Consider the following 25715-nt stretch of genomic DNA (forward strand, 5'->3'; position numbering starts at 1 on the left):
TTACCAAATGTTTTAATATGTGGCAGCAACTTTATTAGAAATACACAGTTTCTCAAGGTTACTACTTTGAAAAGGATATCTTTTATCTGAGTATGAAATTCTGACATGTTTGTTAAAAATGCTCGTATTTCATTCCTTTCATATAGTCATTCTTATATTGCAAATCTACTATTTTAAGCATCATAATAAGTTACTTTGATTCAAGTGCCAGATAATACACCAAATTTTATTTAGCACACAATGTACATAAATTTTCATTAGATGTGTAGCAATCATGGTGATAATATGGTTAAGATTTTCACCTACAAAACTAAATGCACACTGTAAGTAGCTGGTGTTTGAAAACATGTTAGCTATTCTCCTGTCCCTTTTGTACTTCCTTTGGCTGTCTTATTAGAAAGAGCCTGACCTAAGAATTAGAGATCAGTGGAAACTGGTGTAATTGCATTCATAGCTCAGGAGGGAAGTAAGTGGAGAAAAAGAACAGGTTTGGAGTAGCTTACAGATGTTCCACCCTTGATCTGGAAGCCTGACCAGCCACTACATGTGGCTGGAAAATCGCATCACTTTTTGCCTGATTTCCCATAATTATTAGATAAGTAAACACTACTATGGAATCAAATCCTTGGCCTGAATACTCAACCTACACCTTGTCAGCTTCTCTCTAGTTCTGGAGTTTAGTTGTTTACCAAGGATATAATCTAATACCTTTTATTATCTATTCTATTTTTCCTTCTTTTTTGCTCTTTTCATTGTAGTTCTGTTCATTTTTGCTTATTCAACATAGGTTTATCTAATGTACTTTTTAAAGTAAAACAGTAAAGGAAGAATAGTTTGTTTCTCTCATGTTGGAAGATAAAAGAACTTGTAAGGAAAACTACTGAAGGGATGAATATAGTAAAACAATCCATTTCATAAACGTGTGATAGGAATTTTTTTTTCCCCTGATACTCCGTAAGCTTTCCCAGCGTTTTCAAGGATGGCATTCATAAACAGCTTTATCTTCAGTGACTTACAAGAATCCAGCAAAAATGATTCTCAGTACAGATGCTATGCTTGATAGATTCTTACTAAGATAGATGTTTGATAATTCCTTTAATTTCACATCAGTCCCTACATCAGAAGTTGAATGTTTTATAAATCCACAGTTTCCAACATATTTTGCCTGCCCATATTAATGGCATGATACAAGGCAAAAGGTAAAAGCAGAGGGAAGAAGATGGAAGAGGGATCATCCCCAAACCTTTATGTCTGGCTGTTTGAAAAGCCAGGGATGTTGTGTATTTCATTACAGGATCCTATTATAAAGACACAGTATAGGGTCTGTAGCCAGGTTTCCAGCTCTATTTTTCATCTAACTCTTAAATATATGTGTTTTTACTTGGATTTCTCTCCATTCTGATTATACAGGTTCCTTCAGTACTCATGACATGTCATCAGGGTTAAGTCAAAGTTTCTCAGTTTTTCTCAAATAGGCATTTGAAGCAAAGTAAGCAAACATCTCTGATAGTTATTCCTCTTAATCTGCAGGGTCCTTTTAGGGCAACCTGGCCCCACACCTATTTTAATTACTCTAAAAGGATTAGGAACTTATTTTATCCTTTGACTCTGCTCACCCCCTGGCCTAAGAATCTTTAGAGTGATTAGACTGTTTTGGTGGGAGTGGTGGTTTCATTTTGTTTTTAATCCTTTAACTCCAAATGGGAAGGATGGCAATCTTTCAGCTTCTTATCTGCTTGTCTTATGTTTATTTCCCACTGATTCTGTTGTTACTGTTCATCTATGCAGGGTCTGATCTCCTGCCCTAAAATTCCACTTTTATTTTACCCGGTAGGCTTCTCATGGACTAATAGCTTCTTATGGACAATTGAGCTAAATTTTAGGTGAACAAACACCAGTGTAGTCAGAGAGGTTCAAAAAGCCTGCAGATTTACTTACTTCTAAGCAAGACACATGAGACCTTTAATTATTTGCCCTTGGTTTGTCAAATTTGCATTACACCATGCCTGGATTGAACAAATCCTAAAATCTAAGGTAAAATCAATAGGTGTAGTCTTTCAGAGAAGACAAACTGTGTCATTTCTGCTGATAATTATTCTTTATTGGAATATGGCAAGCTGGTCTCCAAAAAGGTAACCATCCCAATTCTCTGGCTCGTCTTTTGTAATGGATTTCAATGTTCCATTTTCCAGATATAGATAAGTGAATTGAATTTCACAAATTGCCATAGTTTTGAGGTGTTTTTTTCTTTTTCTTTCTCAACTCTATGGTAAAATAGACTTTTGACAAAGATAGGTTTATAAACTTATTTCTAGCATCCACAAGGGTCCAATGTTTATTGCTCCTGAACTAGTTGCCTATCAAGGTACTTAACATTATTCCCAGGAAGAAAACCCACACTGGATATCTGCTCACAGTTTTATTTACTTTTAACTCATTTATGATATACATGATATAAAAGTCAAATATACATGGGGATCTGAAAGTCAAAATTACTAGCAGGAACTAGGAACTCTTCATAGAAGTGTTCAAAAGCAAGATTTCTTTTCTGCAGAAAGTGTGGCAGTTCCTAGGCTATGGAAATTTTTAATAAATATATGTGACGTGTTGATCTGACCCTCAAGAATTTGTGTTATATGGACATACAGAGTGGCCTAAATATCTGTACAGTGAGAAGCTCCACAGATGAGTCTGTTGTAACCTCAGATTGAGATCCTCTGAAGATTAAGCACATCGTGATTAGCTTCAGAGACGAACAGATTTGTACTGGATTTTGGCTCCATCATTTTCCTCAGCTTAGTTATCTTCCATATTTCTTTTTCCACAGTTTCTTATTCTCCACATATAACTAATAGTTCAGACTAACTGAATGCTAATGTGCTAAATGCTTTAGATTTGTTAATTCATTCAGTCTTCATAATAACTTTCAGATTATTGTCTTCATTTTGCAGATGAGTATACTAAGGCTTAGAAAAATTGAAGAATTTGCTCCAAGTCAAACAGCTGTAAAGTAGCAGAATGGCCTACTGAATATGAGTTTAGGAAATGTATTTTTATTAATGTAAATCTCAGTTTGTTCCCAAAGAAAGGTAGTTTATAAATGTATATACAATAAAAAGATAAATTTGGGGAGGTGAGGAAACAGGCACAGGTAAACAAAAGGTAGGAAAATAAGGTCACACTATGATTTAATTGCTTCACATCTATGCTCTGAAATTACGTACTTTTGCTATAAAGGTGCCATAAATGTCACCCAGTGTCACCCTGTTGCTAGTACAGAGAACAAAGGGAAAATCCACCTTAGCATTTTCTTCACCTCTTATATCCAAATCAACATTGAGCGACTGAACAACAATAATACTCTATGGGCCTGATCATTAATATATCAGTTTGCCATCTTTATTGTGAAATGAACAGGAATGTTCTAAGAGAAAACTATGAGAGATATTTGCTTGAACATTGTATCAGAAATGTTTGGGCTTCCATTGAACAGCTAGTTTGATTTTTTATTTTATATACTGTGGCAATTTTCTAACTATACGACTGGTCCTTTTTGTTAACCCGCAACACTCAAAGCTGAACTAGTAGCCCCAGTTTAGTGAAGTGCAACACTTTATGGTATCATTTTGCATATTCATCTCATCCCAGGAGTATCAGTTTGTTTATATGATTGTGTGTGGCTAAACAACGAAATAGGAGATTCTTTTTCCTAATATCTTGAAGTCAGGAAGTTCATGGTTCCCAGTGCTTCTTTATAGATCAAAGAATTCAGGGCCAAGGTCTCTAAAAATGTTTCAGTATTTCCTTCATGGGTTTAAGATTGTTCCAGCTGCAGGCGTCATGCCTATGTTTTCAAAAGGAAGGAGGAAACGACCAGAAGAAACATGATCGGTCCTGATAACAGATGTTCCTGCCATCTATTATTTCACATCAAGCCTCCTCCAAACTGAGCAGCTTGAAACAATTTATATCATCACATATGCCTCTGTATATTACCTAAGCTCAACTGACTATCCTCACTTGGGATCTCCCGAGTGATTGCAGTCAGGCGGGTTGGTGCTGTGGACAACTGAAGGCTTCCCTGGGCTCAAGAGTCCAAGGTGACTCACATGGCTGAGTTGATGCTGCCTGTTGGGCGGGAACTCAGCTGAAATGCCTACACTTTCTCATAGCCTGGCAGATGGGTTCTGAGATGGAATGTCCCAAGAGTAACTGATGAAAATGACCGAAGCAAAGACCTTTAATAACCTGGTCTCAGATGTTTTTGAATATTGCTTCTGACACATATTCTAGTGGTCAAGAAAAGAACTAAGGTGTACTCAGATTCAAGGGAAGGAAATTACAGCCTGTGCGGGCACAGAGACAAGGGATCTGTGGTGAACATTTCTGAAGACTGCCCACCACATTTCCGGCTATCAATATGCATGTTTGTCCTGCATGCAGAATAGACTGATTCCTCTTCAATATGTCCCAAATTGTATTCCATTAAGACACCGGTTTATAGTGTAGGAGTCATCCTTTAAAGGATGAGCATGGGATGATGAGGGTCTAATTTCTCAAATGCAGTTTCTTGAGTATGATTTCTCTCTAATGGAAGATCTTTGAACTAAGATAAGCTATCTGCTCAGTAAACTCAGTAAGTTATCTGTTCAACACACTTATATTACAGTGTTGTTACAAAGGTAGGAAATTTGCAAAGCAAACAACAACTCCAGTTTTAAGAGGGTGGAGTCTCACAGGAGGCACACTGCAGTCACTCATCTGCAAGAAGTCTGAAATCTACCTGTTCCTCAATTGGGCTGAGTCCTGCTTCCCAAGGAAGAGTCTCTGTGTCACTTGGGCCTGCCTTCCAGGTTTTGACTCTGCTCTCTAATGCTTCCCTTTTCGTTTAGAACTGGCCTGTGTTTGCTGCTGAGTAGCTTTCTCAGCCTACTTTCTGCCTTTAGAAGGTTGGAGACCCCCAAGGGCTCTCTATTAGTTTGAGTCGCTTCTATCCCTTTTAGCCCAATTTTATTGGGTGTTCACTCCATCAGACAAAAGCCATCCCCACAATTTTTTTCTTTTATTTTAGGCTGAAAGACTTGATGCTATGGAATTATATCCTTAATATTATCAGGAATCCTATTTTCTAGTTAGCAAAGTCTACAAGACACTTTGATATTTGATATCATAGGAGTCTTTCTGTCTTGGTTGAGGCCCTACCAGAAATGTTTCTGAAGTATCAGTAAAGGGAGCTCTAAAGACACCATTGAACCGAACTTTATCCTCCTGCCACGTGTTATTGGAAATATTCTGGATTTGAGTTTTGCCCTGAGGACATTTCTTATTTTGAGAAGCCTCTTGCTGCTTGCAAAGACTGGAGATGATAAACAGTTCTATTTTTGAGCCCAGTAAATCCTACCTCTCTTCCCTTTAAATTCATCTATGAAACACTGAATATTTTTTTTAAGCTCATTCTTTCTCTGTATCTTATCTTATGCATCTAACAGAAACCAATCAGCACATTCAATATTCTGCTTGGAAATCTCATTTGCCTGATTTATCAATTCATTAGGACCATTTTCTACATTAGGACCAATTTCACCATTAGGACCACATGCAATTCCTGCTTGTCTGGTAATTATTACACTACAAGGTAAATTGTCCCCAAAATATGCACAATGTTGGAGAAAATATAGATGAACTGTAATGAAATCTTCCATTTGGAAAGAAAGGATTAAGAAAATACAGAGAAGTAATACCCATAATAACTTTCAAACCAAGCTGATAAGAACAGCAAGGACTCCTTGAACTAGCGGCAGAGTAGAAGCTCTGGGTAGGCCGGTGTTGGTCTCAATCTCTTTTTATGGTCCCTGGCTCTGATCCCTGAGATGCTGCTCAGATCTGGTACTTCAGGCTGTTGTACTTTTCAAAAGCAATTGCCTATTACCGTGTGTTTGTGCAGACTGGAAATTGTTTCATACCTTTTTTAGTGGCGCAATGACAGTCGCAAGACTTTACAATCCAGACTGGGTGTTTGATCACTTACTGTATTGTCAGAATGTTAGCAGATTACCTGTGTCAGTCAGTATCCTACAGATACAACTGTAACCAAAGATATTACCTTGGGCTTCCCTGGTGGCTCAGCTGGTAAAGAATCCACCTGCAGTACAGGAGACCTGGGTTCTATCCCTGTGTTGGAAAAAGCCCCTGAAGAAAGGAAAGGCTACCCACTCCAGTATTCTGGCCTGGAGAATTCCATGGACTGTATAGTCCATGGAGTCACAAAGAGTTGGACATGACTAAGCAGCTTTCACTTTCAAAGATATTTAGTCCAAATTTTTAACCTTGAATTTTCTCTTTACTGAGTAGCCTTTTAACTTTGAATAGCCTCTTTACTGACTAGCCCTTACATTCTGCACGCTCTTCCTCCCTTAACTTAATGGCCATTCCCTTGAGGTAATTTAACATATTTGACCTATAAGAGTCATTCAGTTGTGGCCAACTCTTTGTGACCCCGTGTACTGCGGCCTGCTAGACTCCTCTGTCCATGACATTCTCCAGGCCAGAATACTGGAGTGGTAGCCTTTCCCTTCTCCAGGGGATCTTCCCAATCCAGGGATTGGACTGGTGTCTCCTGCGTTGCAGGCGGATTCTTTACCAGCTGAGCTACCAGGGAAGCCCAAGGACACTGGAGTGGGTAGCCTATCCCTTCTCCAGCAGACCTTCCCAACCCAGGAATTTAACCAGTGTCTCCTGCACTGCAGGCGGATTCTTTACCAGCTATGCTACCTGGTTGGGCCAAGGCCAAATCCTTATCTCATTTTTGCCTTCATACTGTTCCATTTGCCTGGCTGCCTACCAGTTTTACTGCTGCTTTGCTGCCTTTGCAATGGCTTCTGTTTAGGGTATAAAATATGTTTGTTTGTTTAGCCTTCTGAGGTGCCAAATTGGAGGATTCTCACACAATATAGATGTTTCACTGTAGGGAGAGAGTGTTTCTCTTACTAAAGTGGCCTTTCCCCCTATCTGTGCTCCCAAGCTATCTACTTCCCATCTGGGTTCATCCGGCTGTTGTAGACTTTTCCTAAAGGTGGCTATAGCGTTAGCACTAGCCAACATTCTGATCAGTCCCCACTGCTCCCAACATTCAGTATCAGTCAGAGGATAGTTTGGCTCAACTAATTCATCAGATAATGATCTGACCAAATATTTTCCGTTGTATATAAAGTGTGACCAGTTTTCCAGTGTCAAGCTTCTAAGACTTGAATTTTCCTCTTTCCACTTTCTCCATTAAGTCAAGTCCATATTTTAGTTCCAGTTTGTGATCTGGTAACAATTACTGAATTAAGTGCAGTGCTTACGTGCAGAACAATGTGTTTTAAATAATTTAATTAGCTACAGTTAGTTCACAAAAACCCCAGAGGAACCAGGGAAAAAATAGTTCACAGAGAAACATTACTGCTCCCATGGCTTGTCACCTAACACTTGTAACACTAGGCACTTGAAAACAGAAACTGCTACAGCTGCCCCAGAATAACAGTTCTCTCTGGTTATACATGCCAGAAGATCAGATCTCCCTACACAGAGGCTGACTCATTTGGCTTCATTCTATTGCCAAACTTCTGCTTGGTGTTGCAAAGCGGTCTGGGGATTGTAGTCTTTAGCTTTACAGCCTCAATTTACAGAACATCAAGCAAAAAGGGATGCAAGTGGATATATAGAATCAGTCACACTTGTTTTTTTATTGTATTTTTCTTCCTATAAAAGCAGCATAGCAGAGTGACAAATCTAACATGGCAGGTTCAGCGCTCAGACCTCAGTGGCTTCCATATGCCACTGTGTGGCCTTGGGTATGACTTTTTATAAACCTTAGTATCCCTATTTTGAAACACTAGGAGAATAATATCATAAGCATAGTGTGACAACAATTTATTAATAGGAGAGTACAAGTAGTTATTAACATAGTATCTACACGAAGTCAATTCTAATAGTTATAATTCTTAATAATAGTAACAGTCATTGCTATTATATATTATTTCCACTTTGAAGCAATCTCCTAACAGTTTTTATTCAGTTTAAAAGTTTTACTATATTTATTTTGAGAAGCTGCCTCAGGGTTTTGAAGTTTCTTTTTGAAATGAGACATGACTTAAATATAAGTAATTCTGAGTATTAAAACATTTTTAAAGTTGCATGAAAGCCTAAGATTTACAAATGAGAAAGTATCTCAGGATTTTTCTGGGAGAGGTCTAAAGGTCTTCTGTAAAATGTTTATCATCTCATGTTTCTCTTTAGGCCATGAATAACGTTATTGAGTCTTTATGTTTAGTCACTAATTCTACAAAATTTTGTTAAGCACTTACTATGTGCTAGTCACTCTTCCTAAAGGTGAAAAGACTGATAGGATCTTCACTCACATAGAGTTTATACTCCAATAAGGGAGACAGGCTCAGACAGTAAAGGGTAAAGAATCCACCCACAATACAGGAAACCTGGGTTTGATCCCTGGTTGAGAAGGTCCCCTGGAGGAGGCCATGGCTCCCCACTCCAGTATTCATGTCTGGAGAATCCCATGGACAGAGGAGCCTGGCAGGCTACAGTCCATGGGGTCGCAAAGAGTCGGACATGACTGAGCAACTAAGCGCAGCACAGCAAGGGAAACACAATAAACCAGTACACAAGTGTGGATAGAATGGTTACTGATTGTGATAAACTCTGAGAAAGAAGTTGTGTTAGGAAAGTTTTGGTAGGGGCAGGGTAAGCTACTTAGCATGGAATTTAAGAAATGCATCCCAAAGAGGGTACATTTAAAAAGGGACCTAGAGGAATGAAAAGAGACAGATGTGTGAAAAACCAGTGGGAAAGCATTCCAGGGAATGGCAATCTCAAATTCCCTAAATGGAAACTAATTTGAACCATTATAGAAACAGAGAACACCAGGCTGCCTGGGGTTTAGTGAGTTAGAAGAGACTAGTGCAAAGTTAGAAAGCCAACATGGGCCAGATTTTGCAGAGCTATAAAGGCCTGGCAAGAAGTTTGGGTTTTATTATAACTGAAATGCAAATGGGAAGCTATGGAAAGGTTTTTAAAGTAGAGATGTTGTCTAATCTAATTTGTATTTAAAAAGATCCCTCTGGCTCTTAGACAGAAACTAGACTGGAGTGAGCTAAGAGAAAATCAGAGAAACTAGTTAGGAGGCTTTTGAAATAAGTAGGTGGTTATGGGGTCTAAGGTGGTGAGAGAGGAAATGGATTAAGTAAAGGATATTTGATACAATTTAGACATTCAAACTAGCTGGACCTATTCCTAGATTAGATGAGGGAGATAAAGAAAAAGGTGAAGTCAAAATGACTTCCAGGTTTTTTGCCTTAGTGATTGGGTCAGTTGTAGTATTCTGAGATAGGGGAAATTAAGAAGAGGTGAGGCTTGAAATTAAAAGATGCTTTCTCTTTGGAAGGAAAGTTATGACTAACCTAGACAGCATATTAAAAAGCAAACACATTACTTTGCCAACAAAGGTCCATTTAGTCAAGGCTATGGTTTTTCCAGCAGTCATGTATGGATGTGAGAGTTTGACCATAAGGAAAGCTGAGTGCCAAAGAATTGATGCTTCTGAATCGTGGTGTTGGAGAAGACTCTTGGGAGTCCCTTGGACAGCAAGGAGATCCAACCAGTCCATCCTGAAACTCCAATATTTTGGTCACCTGATGCAAAGAACTAACTCATTGGAAAAGACCCTGATGCTGGGAAAGATTGAAAGTGGGAGGAGAAGAGGACAACAGAGGATGAGATGATTGGATGGCATCACCGACTCAATGGACATAAGTTTGAGTAAACTCCGGGAGTTGGTGATGGACAGGAAGGCCTGGTGTGCTGCTGTCCATGGGGGTGCAGAGTCAGACATGACTGAGTGACTGAACTGAGGCTTGAAGTAACTATTTTAGGGGGATGACCAACAAATCAGTAATTTCATTTTGCTCATGTTAACTTTAATATTTCAATGAGATGAGCAAGTAAGGATCTCAAACAGACAGGTGGGTCTGGGTCAGGAACACAGAGGCAGTAAAATATGCATTTGAGTATTGCCAAAATGAAGGGCTTCCATGGTGGCTCAGATGGTAAAGAATTTGTCTGCAATGCAGGAGACTCAGGTTCAATCCTTGGGTCAGAAAGATCCCCTGGAGAAGGGAATGGCAACCCACTCCAGTATTCTTGTCTGGAGAATCCCATGGACAGAGGAACCTGGTGGACTACATACAGGCCACGGGGTTGCAAAAAGTTGGACATGACTGAGTGACTAACACATTTCCAAAATACAATGATAACTAAATCCATGACTCTTGGATGAAGACAAAAATGTGCATTATATAATGTGCATCATATAATGTGCATAAAGATAACATTTATCATGGGATGAAAAATGAAATTGCCTAGGGAGATTTTATAGATTTAGAGAAGAAAAGTCATAAGATCACTGTACACCCCAGTGTACAAACTTTGTGAAGAATTCTGTTACATGTGCTCTTGAGTTATTAGATTACAGACTGCATAAAACATGTAGGCATGTTTCTGTGCAAGTAATGTTTGATTTTGGAAAAAAGCTCTGGAGTTGGGTGGGGTCACCAGTCACCTAGGGAGAGTGTACAGATGTAGAAGAGTAGAGAGACCCAGACTGAACTCAGAGAAACTTCAACTTCAACAGTTTAGTGGAGAAAGATACACACAAGAATGTTTTAAAAGAAAATAAAGGAGAAAGACCATGAGTCAGTGACACCATGGCTGAGAAAGGAAAATGGAAAATATTTTAGGAAAGATGAGGTGGAGTAGTTTAACTGAATCAGATCCTGCTGAACATTTTAATAACATGACACCAAAACATATATTGAGTTTAGAAACATGAAATTTATTGGTGGCCTTACCAGGTCAGTGTCATTTGAATGGTGGAATAAAAACCAGAAAATGTAAGTTTAAGCCTGAATTTGAAATGAAGTAGTTACAACAGAGAAAACCCAGTGAAGACATGGAACCCAGAGAAGGAATCAAATCTTTTGGAAAGCAAGCATGATGGGGATCTTGAATTTAAGGGGAAGACTTGATACTTTATGGGAACACAATGGTTTCTTTAGACATAACAAGAGGGAAGAAGTTGGATGTAAACACTGATGGGATCAAAAAATTATTAACAAGAAAGGAGAGATTTCACATTTGATATTGAGAAAATGATCAGTAAGGATGGAGCTAAGAAAAATGATAAGGAAATCTTTGAAAAAGGGGGAGGTGAGATGGTATAAAATAGCATTTTGAGCCAGGAGAACAACAAAATTCCTAGGAAGGATAGGATATTGTGCAGTTCTCAGTGGTTTATAAGGTCTATTCAAAGTTATTGATCACAGTTTGAAAGGGAATCCAGATGTGTGGTTACTTAACACTTAGTATCTCAGGATTCTCAGAATCTGACCACAAACAAGACAAAATTCAAAAAAAAAAAAGGAAGATTCATTTTTTTCAGTAAAAAGTCCCAACATTGCATTGTCACAAGGTTGATTAAATCAGTGGTTTATGGTAACAAAAGTTCATTCAACTTCCCCTGTCCAGTCTCAAAATGTTGGCATTTTCTATGACTAGCTTCCCTCACGGTTGGAAAATGCCTGCCGCAGTTCTAGGAGCCATATGCAGACAATCTAGGCAAAAAAACAACGGACCATAGCACCACTATTTCTTTTAAAGAGTAAAGGAACTGTTTATGGAAACCACTTAGAAAACTTTCTTTCACTGGACAAAATTCTGTCCTATTTTCAAGCTTCAGCCACTGCCTAGTGAGAGGAATGGTGAAACACGGTGGCTTAGTCTAACCAGAACCTACATCTGGGGGCTGAGTCAGCCTCTCCTAAATTGCTTGCTCATGAATAGTATGGTGATAATAATAGTATCAGTGATAATAAATAGACTTCTGTTTGAAAGGCAATGGAGAATGACCATTATCTAGGCATTATGCTGTTGATGTTATAGTTGGGCTTCCGTGGTGGCTCAGAGGTTAAAGCATCTGCCTCCAATGCGGAAAACCTGGGTTCGATCCCTCGGTCAGGAAGATCCCCCGGAGAAGGCAATGGAAACCCACTCTAGTACTCTTGCCTGGAGAATCCCATGGACGGAGGAGCTTGGTAGGCTACAGTCCACGGGGTCGCAAAGAGTCGGACATGACTGAGTGACTTCACTTTCCCTTGGGTATAACTAGATTTAGGTTTTTCCAAGTGCATGCAAGAGAAAAAAATGGAAGGCAAGGCAATTGGGAGTATTTGCAAGTGAGGATTAAAATGATTGACGATGGGATCTAAGCTGGACAGTAAGAGAGATGAAAACCACAGCACTGATGGACTGTGAGAAAGTGAAGAGGTCAATGGGTCAGTCATCTTGAAGAAATTAAAATGTTGTGGAAGTGATGGGAATATTATTAAAAATAGCTTTCTGGATGGAAAATGTCTTAAAGTTGTGAGATATTTGAAACCATGATTGTGAGGACAGTAGACTCTCTGGTATCAATTCTGATTAATTAATCTTCTGATGGGATGTGGTCTTAAAAAAGTGGGTCATGGGACCTAAGATGTTATTTTTTCTATAGATTCCAAATGTTGGGCTTCAAGACAGGTTTCAACTATCAAAAAAGTAGAGATCACTACTGAAATGCAGTCCTTCAGATTTTTGAGGTATCTCAGTTAATAATAGTGGGGAAGAACTAGGTATTTCATGGGAGGATACTAAAAATGAAAGGGTATAAAGTTTAAAATACATAGGCTGTATGAAAAACGTCTATCTTTTGCAGACATTAACTAATACGGTGTAAAAAGAAATCACTTGGACTTAACTGACCTATTCAGTAGTTTCTTACCAGTGCTTTATCTTAAAAAAAAAAAAAAAACACTGTCCAAAATTTTGAGTTAATTCAAGAAAATTCAGAAACAGTGAGGGATGATATTTTGTAGGCTGGATATCAGGAAGGGACCTTTAAGAAGCCACATTCCTTACGGGAGACCTAGATTTTGGTTTCTGTTTATTTTTTTCTTTTGTCTGTGTACCCTAGCAGCATGCTTTTTTTTGGGCTTAGTACTCTCCCTTGCAGAGTGGATACATATGTGTATGAGCTGCAGCAACATGAAAACCTGCCAGGGTTGTTGTTGGAGTCAGACTCAACATTACAGCTGTTGTCTCACCATCGAAGTTGGCAGACTGACGTGAGTTAGGTTTATGTGTCCACGGTTAGCAGGCCTTGCTTTATACAAAAATATCTATTGGCTGAGCTTCAGGGTTTATAAACATAGCTGCCCCCTACTCGGAGGCTTTCTTTCTTTCTTTCTTCTCCTCATCCGAAAAGCTTAAAGCTTTCATTGCCTTCCAGCCTTAGGAAAAAGTCAGCCTCATTGGGTAGACCAGCTCTTGTTTGCAGCAGTTAAATTCTATCTGAAGATGCATTAATTATTTTTAAACTTTGAGTTTTAAAATGCTTCATTTTGGAAAAAATGCTCATTTTATACCCATTTCTGCTCCTACTGTTCTTAGATCTTAAAAGGGAAGGTGTAAGTAAATGGCACAGGAGCAAATTAAAAGCAAAGATAAATCTCCCAAAACCCAAGAATTTTTAAAGGGTGGTTTCCATGTAGAAAAAGTAAAGGACACATTATTTCTATCAGATAAAGAATAGGTTTTTGGAATTCAGCCTTGTCATTTTTCACATGTATATAATTGCTTTTATCACCTTTTACTTTTGGAAATTTCAGTCAGTTCTATTCAATTCGTCAATAATGTAATGCTCACTTATTACATGGAGGGCATTGGGCTGATACATTGGAAAACAAAAATGATAACTATTTGCCCAGTCCTCAAGGAGCTTATATTATATATAATGCTTTAAAAGAAATTGAATCTAGTGATTTTTTTTAGTTTCATGAGCCCTCTAGATTTTGTTTTAAATATATGTTTTTAAGACATAGTTCACAACAAAAATTTTTATATTATTTGTTTTTTCTAAACATACGTACAATCAAAAGGCATCTTCAGAGATTCAAATTCATTCTTTCATGATACTTCTCTCCACTGCTCCCATTTACCTCATTATTTCCAATAGACCTTTGTAAGGAATGTGTGTTGGCAATTTTTTTTTCTCTACTGGTTCTTTGCTCAATGTGTTTCTTCCCTTTATATTTATTGAATTTTTCATACCATCGTTAACTTAGTGCACTTTACAAATTACATTGCCGTGCTGATCTGCCGTGTTGATCTATCAGGTCATTAATGGAACCACAAGGAAATTAAATAATTTGCTGCTTTCCTTGAAAGAGCCTGTGTTTTCTGGCCCTTGGGGCATAATGGAAGATCCATCTGTTTGTCAAACACAAGCCAAATGAAGCAGCAGGCTCAAGATCCCAGATTCAGTCCTGTTTGCAAATAGACTGTTGTAAATAAGCATAGGTGTTGTTTTTTGTGCCAGAAACCATAGAATGAACAGATCAGAAGCTGAATGATGTCTTAATTGTAAGTTTTTATGTAAATGTCAGTTAACACCAGCTCTATTTTCATTGTGTTCATGCTCAGTCACTCAGTCATGTCCAGCTCTTTGTGACCCTATGGACTGTAGACTGCCAGGCTCCCTTGAGCATGGAATTTCCCAGGCAAGAATACTGGAATGGGTTGCCATTTCCTCCTCCGAGGGATCTTTATAACCTGGGAATCAAACTCACGTCACCTGCATTAGCAGGCAGATTCTGTATCACTGAGCCACCTGGGAAGCCCCCTATTTTCACTACAAAAGACCAACATTACCTTTAAAAGTTTAGCTTTTTATCCTGTCTTCTGAGATTAAAAAATAGTCATCATAAAAAATTTTGGAAAATGCAAATTCAGAAGCTACACATTTAAAATAACTTAATGTCCCATCACTGTAACACATTGTATATGCACAAACTCGCACTCAAACCTGCAAAAACATAAATATAGATATGATCTAGAGTATCAACAGCTATTTTTAAATTTAAAAATTAATCTATGTTCAGCTTAGTCAATAGTTTTAACATCATTTTATGGACTGTACAAATTCTATTTTGTGGAATAATGCAATTTATTTAATCAAACCCTGTTGTTAAATATCTATTTAGTTTGAGTTTTTGTAAAGAATCCTAAAATAAACATCTTTATTATACACATATATATATTTGTGCATGGATTTCACTGTTAAGGGCAAGTTATAGAAGTCATGATGTTAGATAAAGTACACAGGATAACTGCTCTCATTTCTATGAATACATAGAAATTGTTTATAAAGTTAAAACCATATCACAGTGCTGAAAAAAATACATGAAGAAGAAATATTTTGGAATTCACAACAGGAAATGAAGCTCCACAGTCCAAGAGATTCTAGGCTCAGAAACAGGAACTGAGTCTAGAATTTCCACCCTTGAATATGAACAGAAGGCCTCACAGCTCATGCATGAGTCATAGAATATAGTTGATAAAGTTTAGTCCACTTGTAGGAGAAACAAACTGTTTCTATGTGGTGGAGGGAGTAAAAAGAAGCTTCAGTACCACTTGGATCCTAGCCAAGCCATTTGCTGGTTTTTAAGATAGAGATGCTGTTGTCCAGATTTTCAGACACATTTGGATGATCTTTTCCTGAGCTTTGGATCCCTGGGGCTGGGCTGAGATGGCCTCAGTAGAAAATAGAAATATTCCAATGCAAGATCAATTTTCAAATTAAGATTTGCTGACTTAAAGGACAGGACATTTAGTTCTTTCTCACATAACAGTACAGGATGAGAATTGGAGTGTGGTGCTGAGTTTGACACATGTAATTTTTCAGTGACCTGGACTTATATGTGTTGTCCCATCTGTAGTATCTGGCTTTAAGAATTGCTCTTATCACCATCTTGAAGAACACAGGAAGTTGTAAAGAGCATGGGGAAGAATGGAAGGCAGGTGTTTAAGCCCTGTGTAGAAGTGGCAAATGATGCTTTTAAGCAAAATCTGCTAGTGGGTATCTTGGAGTCTCACACTCAAATGAATTATGAAATAAAAGCATGGAGTCATCAATCAATAACAGGCGAATCTAAAAATTAATTAAAATATTGGAATTAAAATAAAGCAGTTGATATAGTAAATTTAATAGAAAAGCTCTACAGTAAACTAAGTGCATCAAAACATATAATTAGAAATGTAAAACAGAAAATCACTCAGAGTTCCAGAACAAAGAGAGAAAACAAGTGTGTTATTGAATTTATATGGGCAGCTCGGAGAGGCAAGCGGGGAGAGATGCAATTCAAAGTTATAATGGCTAAAACTTTTAGGAATTGAAGAAAACTGTGCGTATTAAGTTAACAAATAATAAAACACACAGAACAAAAACTAAAAGATATATTTCATATAGCCTTGACAGCTTTATAGCTGCATATTGTCACCCTGCTTATTTAATATTTTTGCAATGTACATCATGCGAAATGGTGGGCTGAATGAATCAAAAGCTAGAATCAAGATTGCCAGGAGAAATATTAACAACTTCAGATATGCAGATGATACCACTCTAATGCCAGAAAGTGAAGAGGAACTAAAAAGCCTCTTGCTGAAGGTGAAAGAGGAGAGTGAAAAAGCTGGCTTAAAATCCAACATTCAAAAGATGAAGATCATGGCATCTGGTCCCATCACTTCATGGAAAATAGATGGAGAAACAGTGGAAACAGTGACAAATTTAATTTTCTTGGGCTCCAAAATCACTGTGGATGGTGACTGCAGCCATGAAATTAAAAGCCATCTGCTCCTTGAAAGGGAAGCTAGGACAGACCTAGACAGGGCATTCAAAAGCAGAGACATCACTTTGCTGACAAAGGCACATCTAGTCAAAGCTATGTTTTTTCCAGTAGTCATGTACAGATGTGGGAGCTGGACCATAGTGAAGGCTGAGTGCCAAAGAATTGATACTTTTGAATTGCTGGAGAAGACTCTTGAGTGTCCCTTGGACAGAAAGGAGATCAAACTAGTCCATCCTAAAGGAAATCAACCCTGGATATTAACTGGAAGGACTGATGCTGAAGCTGAAGTTCCAATACTTTGGCCACCTGATGTGAAGAACTGACTCATTGGATAGACCCTGATGCTGGGAAAGATTGAAGGTGGGAAGAGAAGGGGATGACAGAGGATAAGATGGTTGGATGGCATCACCAACTCGATGGACATGAGCTTGAGCAAGCTCCACAAGTTGGTGATGGACAGGGAACCCTGGCCTGGCGTGCTGTGGTTCATGGGATCGCAAAGAGTCAGGCATGACTTAGCGACTGAACAACAACAATATTTTATATATTCTAATAAAGCTACTTAATACAAAGGACAAATAGAAAAATCTAAGAATCACCAAAGAAAAGAGAATGGTTACAAATAATTTTTTAAAAATATTGACTATAATATACCTCATCTATAATAAAAATATCTGAAGATAATATAATTATATATTTTAAATGAAAAGGTAACTTCATTATAAACCTAGAATTCTCTATCTACCTAATATTTTACTCAAAAGTGAAAACAAAATAAATACTCATTTAAGCAAAACATGACTAGGAGCTTAGCAGTTGTGGGAAGTCTAGGAGAAGGGCTGTTAAAAGATACATTTCAGCAAGGAATAAAATGAACACAGAAAAAAAGAATGGGAAGCGAGAAGAAATGGTAAAAACTAATTGGCAAACCAAGTTGCTAAATGCAAATAGAATCAATTTATAAGAAGGAAAAGATGGGAAAAGGAGAAGCGTGGGGAGGATGTAAAATATATTTATGTGCTGAGTTTGACCTTCATCAGAAAATATATAATGTTAGTAAGTTTGTTCAATAGTTAGGCTAATCAGTGAAGTTAGAGTTTATCACTTAATAATGAATAATGAGGGAGAGAAGGAAGTTATGATTTAAAAAGGGGTAAAAGGAAAACAATGCAAAAGCAGCATGGCATATATACAAGACTGCAAAGTGAGACCAAATACACACTAGTATTAATATCAGCAATGAAGACAGATGGAATAAGCATATTATTTATAGAACAAAAGATTGGAATTATATAAATATAACTGCTTATTAAAAGAGGAACTTCCATATTTTAAAAATACAAACAGATGAAGTTGAAGGGTGGAAAAGGATTCAGTAGACAACAACTAACAAAAGAAAAGCAGCATTATATGAAAAACAGAGCAAATTAAATAGAACATAAGCTGAAGAATTGATGCTTTTCAACTGTGTTGAGAGTCTCTTGGACTGCAAGGAGATCCAGCCAGTCCATCCTAAAGGAGATCAGTCCTGAATGTTCATTGGAAGGACTGATATTGAAGTGAAACTCCAATACTTTGGCCACCTGATGCAAAGAGCTGACTCACTTGCAAAGACCCTGATGCTGGGAGGGATTGGGGGCAGGAGGAGAAGGGGAGGACAAAGGATGAAATGGTTGGATGGCATCACTGACTCAATGGACATGAGTTTGAGTAAACTCTGGGAGTTGGTGATGGACAGGGAGGCCAGGTGTGCTGCAGTCCATGGGGCTGCAAAGAGGCAGGCACGACTGAGCGATTGAACTGACCTGAACTGAAAAATGGTTACTTAATGTTAAGAGGAAGATCATCAATCATAATTTTGTATGTACCTAAAGCATGGCCTAGAAAAATACAAAGTAAAATCTGAGATAATTAAAGGAGGAAAAAATGTTAACAGCCATATCAGGTTTTCTATATCCATTTCTAGAAAAATAAAAGGTCAAAAATATTAATATTTTTTTCTTCTTTGGCCAGTACCATAGTTCCCAGGTGGCGCTAGTGGTAAAGAACACACCTGCCAATGCAGAAGACATGAGACCCAGAGTCAGTCCCTGGGTCAGGAAGTTCCCCTGGAGAAGGGCATGGCAACCCAGTCCAGTATTCCTGCCTGGAGAATCCCATGGACAGAGGAGCCTGGAGGGCTACAGTCCATAGGGTCACAAAGAATTAGACAGGACTGAAGTGACTTAGCATATGCATATGGATAGAAATGCTTTGTGCCGAGAAGAATAATCTTCTACTAAGAAAATCTGAGTTTGAATTTAGGCTTCATTTGAACAGGCCTTGGGCAGGCAACGTAAGTAGTCACTAAGGAGTTCATTACTGGTTCTTCACACACATACTGAGGTCCAACTCTGATTTAGGAACAACCTAAATGTCACTGTCCCAAAGAGATCTCCCATTTTTACTTGTAATTCAGTCCAGTTATTCCTTATTACCATGTCCTGTTTATTTCATTTGCTTAATCCCACTCAACATTCAAAAAACTAAGATCATGGCATCTGGTCCCATCACTTCATGGCAGATAGATAAGGAAACAATGGAAACAGTAGCAGACTTTATTTTGGGGGGCTCCAAAATCACTAAAGATGGAGACTGCAGCCGTGAAATTAAAAGACGCTGCTCCTTGGAAGAAAAGTTACGACCAACCTAGATAGCATATTGAAAAGCAGAGACATTACTTTGCCAACAAAGTTCCGTTTAGTCAAGGCTATGGTTTTTCCAGTAGTCATGTATGGATGTGAGATTTGGACTATAAAGAAAGCTGAGCACTGAAGAAATGATGCTTTTGAACTGGGGTGTTGAGAGAAGACTCTTGAGAGTCCCTTGGGCTGCAAGGAGATCCAACTAGTCCATCCTAAAGGAAATCAATCCTGAATACTTATTGGAAGGACTGTTGCTGAAGCTGAAGCTCCAATACTTTGGCCACCTGATGGGAAGAACTGACTCACTGGAAAAGATCCTGATGCTGGGAAAGACTGAAGGCAGGCGGAGAAGGGGAGGACAGAGGATGAGATGGCTGGATGTCATCATTGACTCAATGGACGTCAGTTTGAGTGAACTCCGGGAGTTGATGATAGATAGGGAGGCCTGGTGTGCTGCAGCCCATGGGGTCTCAAAGAGTCGGACACGACTGAGCAACTGAACTGAACTGAACTGAATCCCACTGTAAAATTAGCTTATGTGTTTATTTATTTAATTGATGTTTCCTTCCCTCTCACCACCTACACAGAAATGAATACTGTACGTGGGCAAGTTTTTTGACAAGTTCATTTGTATTCAACTCTAGGCATGATGTCAGCACACAGAATAGGGTCAATAAATAACCATGAAATAAATGAACACATTTCCAGAAATAAGAAACACTGAAGTGAAAACTTGTTTCCTAAAGGACACTCCACCGGCTAAGCAAATTAAATTCTTAGAGAGAATTAAATATTTAATATGTTGCTTAAAAGTGTTCCTCAATTTTCTGAAGGAAAACAGTTTTATATTTTTAGAAGTGCATTTCTTGTGAATTATTTGTGTAAACAGTATCCTTGTAACCATATCTACTTGTTCCCAGAGGTCTAGGCATTTTAAAACATCAGGCAAAACCTTGCCTATTATCCACACAGAAGAAACGACAGTTCCAGCGGGATTATTGGAGGATGAATTCTCCCTCCCTCAAACACAAGTACGTGTATATGTGCGTGCATGCACACACACACACACACACACCATGGTCTTCCTTTTGCATTCTGAAACATGCCATCAATGGATAGGTTTAGATTACTTTGCTACTTATGATGGAGTTCCACAACCCTTTAGAATTAAAATGTTATTATGTATACCACCATGTCTAAATTCTTAAGTTCTTTGATTTATCTCTGTCAACTGGCACCTTTTGCTACGTATATTCAGAACTACCAAGAATTTGCTTTCATTTAACATATAGCTCGGAGAAGGCAATGGCACCCCACTCCAGTACTCTTGCCTGGAAAATCCCATGGATGGAGGAGCCTGGTAGGCTGCAGTCCACGGGGCCGCTGAGGTCGGATACGACTGAGCAACTTCACTTTCACTTTTCACTTTCATGCATTGGGGAAGGAAATGGCAACCCACTCCAGTGTTCTTGCCTGGAGAGTCCCAGGGACGGGGGAGCTTGGTGGGCTGCCGTCTATGGGGTCGCACAGAGTTGGACACGACTGAAGTGACTTAGCAGCAGCAGCAGCAACATATAGCTATAATAAGGACTCTCTTTCTGTGATTGCTTCTGTTTATGCCTATCAATCTCTGTAAATATAAGGGAAAGAAACAGTAATAACTTTTGAATAATGGAAGTTAGTGAAATTACAGATGTAAATATGTGCACTTTATTTTTATAAGAGTTTATAGAAGCAGGGATTTTATGAAGCTATCATAATCAGAAAGCACTAAGTTACTTTTGAAAAAGACAATTCTCACGGAAAGTCAAAACATTCTCATGGAGAAAGCATGCAGTTTCTTATCAAAGATTGTAAATGTCATATTTGCAGCTTCCTAAGTGACCACCCAGTCACATAAGTTATTTCAAGACCACCATCCTGACTTTTACAGCCAAATAAACTCTGTGAGCACCGATGCTGTCTTTCATGTCAGTGCCATGCATTTATGATCTCTTCATCCCAGAATAGAAGAGCTTTCTAATTTGCCCATGAATTTAAGCATCTTTTATTTAAACATCTTTTAATACCGTTTATTGGAGAAGGAAATGGTGACCCACTCCAGTACTCTTGCCTGGAAAATCCCATGTGTGGAGGAGCCTGGTAGGCTATAGTCCATGGGGTCTCAAAGAGTCAGACACGACTGAGGGACTTCACTTTCACTTTTCACTTTCATGCATTGGAGAAGGAGATGGCAACCCACTCCAATGTTCTTGCCTGGAGAATCCCAGGGACGGGGGAGCCTGGTGGGCTGCCATCTATGGGGTTGCACAGAGTTGGACACGACTGAAGCGACTTAGCAGCAGCAGCAGCAGCAGCAGCAGCAGCATTAGAAGTAAACAAAGTCAGCAAGAATGAAGAATCTTTGCTTCCTTCTGGAATCCACTTCAAACAGATGTATGGTACTTTCATTTCTTAAAAGAATATCAATGGTATCTTCTTATATTTACTTTAAATTATGTGCTAATGTGATTATAATTATTTAAAGTATGACATTATTAAGGAGTTTATAATTTCCATTGAAAATGTTTCACAAATTAAATATGTATTTAATTCATCTTCCTTTATAGTTATGGGTTTTTATTAACTAGTATTTGTACCAGTAGGAAACATGTAAATAAATTTGAATTTCTCCTGTGAGTACCTGTGAAACATTGTATAATTTAGGTAGCAAAGTTTATAAGTTTCTATTTTTAGCAAAGTAAAAGTTATGAATAGAATCGTTCATATTTATCAGAAAACTGATTTGTGTATTTTAGAAATCATTTCTTTCCTGAATATAGTCAACATAATGATTTTATATTTAATATTTAAATAGTAATATAACTATTTTTGCCATATATTATTATATAAATATAAATTTTTCTTATATTTCTTCTTTTGTAGTATCACAAAGAATTCACAGACTTTTATTTATTCATTGCTTTACCTTCAAATGCAGTTACTTGTTATGTCTTAATCGGCCAGTGAGAACCCTTTCAAGCTGATTTTATGTCCTTTTGACAACTTTCCCAGTAGGTTTTCTTATTTTCTTGCACAATAGAAGTCCTAGACTCACATTTTGTTTTCTCACGTTTGATCTTGATATGTGTCCAAGAGCCCTGGTTTCTTTTAGCAGGGTATATGGAAACCAAGACTGGAGTTTCTGAGTTTTAGAGGTACTTACTGAAGGAATGATGCTAAAGCTGAAACTCCAGTACTTTGGCCACCTCATGCAAAGAGTTGACTCATTGGAAAACACTCTGATGCTGGGAGGGATTGGGGGCAGGAGGAGAAGAGGACGACAGAGGATGAGATGGCTGGATGGCATCACTGACTCGATGGACGTGAGTCTGAGTGAACTCCGGGAGTTGGTGATGGACAGGGAGGCCTGGCGTGCTGCAATTCATGGGGCCGCAAAGAGTTGGACATGACTGAGTGACTGAACTGAACTGAACTGAACTGATTGCTACTAGAGTGTCTTGCGGAGAAGGCAATGGCACTCCACTCCAGTACTCTTGCCTGGAAAATCCATGGACAGAGGAGCCTGGTAGGCTGCAGTCCATGGGGTCGCTAAGAGTCGGGAACGACTGAGTGACTTCACTTTCACTTTTCATTTTCACGCATTGGAGAAGGAGATGGCAACCCACTCCAGTGTTCTTGCCTGGAGAATCCCATGGACAGGGAAGCCTGGTGGGCTGCCGTCTCTGGGGTCTCACAGAGTCAGACACGACTGAAGCGACTTAGCAGCAGCAGCAGCAAAGTGTCTTGATCTTTCAGTGACCTAAGAATCATAAGTTCATGTTTACAAGTTTAAAATTTAACATGGCTGAATTCTTAACTTTGTTGTTTTTATAATTTTGCCCCTTTTTTCTTACATGTAAAATCTCAGTCACTAACATTAGTAACATTTCATTTGCTCAAGCTTTCAATTTGAATGTAATTATTTCAAAATTATAATGCCAATATATGTATTTTTTTACTAACCAATATTTTTACTGACAATACATCAGGTAAGAGAAGTTTAAGATTTCTTTGCAAATTTTAACCTAAAAGAATATTTAAACGGTCTGAGTTGTGCTCAAAAACTACATTCCTCCCCGCTGTGGCAATGGTACTAATATGGTACCCAGTTAAGTTTCACTCAAGTCACTCCAACTTCACTCTCCCTACTTCCCACACCAGTGTTTCTCCTCCAGTACCACACTGCCAGTATCTAGCTTGGGTAATCTTTTGTTTTTTAAGTATCTAGTGTTTTTATTTATTTACTTTTGGCTGTGCTTGGTCTTCACTGCTGTGAGGGCTTATCTCTGGTTGAGGCGAGCAAGGGTTACTCCCTAGTTGTGTGGGCTTCTCATTGCAGTGACTTCTCTTGTTCCAGAGCACAGTCTCCAGAGTACAAGCTCAGCAGTTGTGGTGTATGCGTTTAGTTGCTCCATGGAATGTAGGGATCTTCCCAGATCAGGGATCGAACCCATGTCTCCTGCACCGACAGGCAGATTTTTTACACTGAGCCACCAAGGAAGCCTTAGCTTGGGTATCTTGATTATTTGTTTTTTCCTCTCCGCATATGACACCTGGAGAAGGCAATGACACCCCACTCCAGTACTCTTGCCTGGAAAATCCCATGGACAGAGGAGCCTGGTGGGCTGCAGCCCATGGGGTCACTAAGAGTCAGACACGACTCAGCGACTTCACTTTCACTTTTCACTTTCATGCATTGGAGAAGGAAATGGCAACCCACTCCAGTGTTCTTGCCTGGAGAATCCCAGGGATGGGGGAGCCTGGTGAGCTGCCGTCTATGGGGTGTCGCAGAGTCGGACACAACTGAAGTGACATAGCAGCAGCTTAGCAGCATATGACACCGCTGAGGGTTGTTGAGGGGATAGTGCAACAATCCATGTTAAGTTCAATGTATGTTTGTGTTTGACCTGAATTGAACCCTGACTCACTTTTTCTAATTATTTATATTCATCTATGGCTGACTCTCTATCAAGATTTCTAATATCCCCTCTTAAAATTCTCCTGCTTTATGTCTCAGTGAAATTCTTATGTACAAGAATAAAGCCAACGGTGTGATTAATATTTAGAATCTCTACCTCCAGGAATTTGAAATTATTTTTTGTGAGATAACCATCCTTCTTAAATGTTTATATTTAAATGGGATCTCTCAGCTTAAATTCAAAGCTACATGGCTAGTTGGAATTTCCTGTATCAGCCAACAAGTCAGTTGATAAATGGGCTGAATCAATGTGTGCATTGCCTCCAAAATCCAGAAGAAAGCCATCAAACACTGATGTCCTTTCTTAGTAACAGGAAGGACATACCGTAATGATTTGCTTTATAGTTTAGAGGGTATATACTGCCATTGCCAGGCCACTGACTACAATTTTAACTAATAGCATGTTCCTGAATTTTTATATATAATTTCTCACATCTTTCTATGCATCTTTCTAAGGCATGAAGAATACTTATTACTTTTTGCTTCTCATTTCTGATTAGTATGAGGTCATTAATATAGAGGGCTACAGTTACATTCTGTGCAACAGCCAGATAATTGATCTTATTTTGGACTGTCCTGTGGGCTTCTCACGTGCTGCTAGTGGTAAAAAATCCAGCTGCCATTGCAGGAGACACAAGACATGTGGTTTGACCCCTGGGTCAAGAAGATCCCCTGGAGTAGGAAATGGCAACCCACCCCAGTATTCTTGCCTGGAAAAATCCATGGACAGAGGGAGCCTGGCAGGCTACAGTATTACTTTAGCAAGATAGCAAAACTAGGTATCTTAGAACGGTTTTTCCTTGAAACTGATTCTAAGATAAAGATTTGAGTATAATAGTTTATTTGGGAATTTCAGAAACCATTGGTAGGGATTGAGGATGCTGTTCAAAGAAGTAAAAACAGCTAAGGTCCATGTCAAAGTCAGGCTATTTGAGCTTAGTCTCACAGTAAAACTGTGAGGAATAAACCAAAACAGAGGAGTGGTTTCCAGGCCCTCCTACCGAAAGAATTATAGTTTACTCATCAGTTTCCCACTCATACTCAGGTGCATCCTGGGTGTGAGAAAGGATGTGCTACAATATTCACTAGTACATTTAAATGTTCTTACTTATCATTATCTAAGAAGAAAAGCGGCTTCCCAATGTCATTTCTTCACCATATCAGTAAGCCTATTTTCCAATGCATACTTTTGAATAGATAAATAATAGAAAACTTCTTTCCACAGAATTGTTTATTTGT

The sequence above is a fragment of the Bos taurus genome, chromosome 7 (assembly GCF_002263795.3).
Source record: "Bos taurus isolate L1 Dominette 01449 registration number 42190680 breed Hereford chromosome 7, ARS-UCD2.0, whole genome shotgun sequence".
NCBI lineage: Eukaryota > Metazoa > Chordata > Mammalia > Artiodactyla > Bovidae > Bos > Bos taurus.